We start from the raw sequence: 1,151 nt of genomic DNA, 5'->3' as shown, positions 1-1,151 counted from the left end.
TTTTTTTTTTTTTTTTTTTTTTTAAGGGAGAAAAAAAACCAGACTGCCTTTACCTTAATAGTCTGAGGGGGGTTTTATAGCTTTCATTCATTCAAGGAAATGGTTTAGGCTTTAGACTACCGGAAACTTAGCAAAAAAAAAAAAAAAAAAAGAAAGAAAAAAAAAAAAAAAAAAAGAAAACCCAACCCTTTGGCACCAGATTCTTCTTACTATTATTTTTTTTGCAAACAAGATTTTTCATGCTTTTTTTTTTTTTTTTTTTAAACAAACAAGCCCAAAAGTGTTAATGGAAAAAACCCGGAGAGAAGTGGAGATCGGAGAGCGAGTCCTGCTCCCCCCCTTCCCCGTCCCCGTCCCCCTCCCCGTGGGTGAGAGCGACTTCCAGCGCCGTCCCCCCCCCCGTGGGGGATGCACATTGTTTTATTTATTTTGAAGGCTGCAGAAGTCGGAGGACTGAAGCACCACGTGCTGCTGACTCTCATCAGCATAATGATCGCCTTAGCCAGAGAGTCCTGTATATATAAACCACAAAAACCTAATCATTAGAAATCCCAGCCTCCAAAAACCACATTCAGGACAAAAAACCCGTGGCGTTTCTTTTTTTTTTTTTTCTTTCTTTTTTTTTTTTTTTTTCCCCGGCTCCTTCATCTTCCCCGACCTCAACTTCTTGGGACCCAAAAGAAGTTTGTTGGGTTTTAGTGCTTTTTTTTTTTTTTTAATTTTTTTTTTTTCAGAAAGAAAAATAACTTAAACAAACCGACATTTTAATGATTTTTTTGCTGCTGTTGTTCATCAAGGGCGGAAAAAAAAAAAAGATTTTTGTTAGCCTATTCAACTCAACGGACTTGGATCCAGCAGCGACTTAATTGAAAGGACCGGACTGCACCGAGGCTGCCTTTCCCCAGAATTGACTTGCTCATATTTTAGAAATCAGCCGAAGGAGAGGTGTTTTGGGGTGTTTCGGGGTTTTTTTTCCAACTGCGTCCCCCGCTTTTTTCTCCGGGGGCAGCCGAAAGTTGGACTTTTCTTAAGTCCTGATCCTCCCAAAGGAACCGGCTGAAGTCTCTCTTTTAATTACCAGTCGTGTGACTTCCCTCCTCACCCCAACAACCCCAGGAACTTTCTTTCCACGCCGAAATCGCTTCGGGAGC

The sequence above is a fragment of the Egretta garzetta genome, unplaced genomic scaffold, assembly GCF_000687185.1.
Source record: "Egretta garzetta isolate BGI_Z169 unplaced genomic scaffold, ASM68718v1 scaffold235, whole genome shotgun sequence".
Taxonomy (NCBI): Eukaryota; Metazoa; Chordata; class Aves; order Pelecaniformes; family Ardeidae; genus Egretta; species Egretta garzetta.
Note: the sequence above shows the minus strand (reverse complement) of the source record.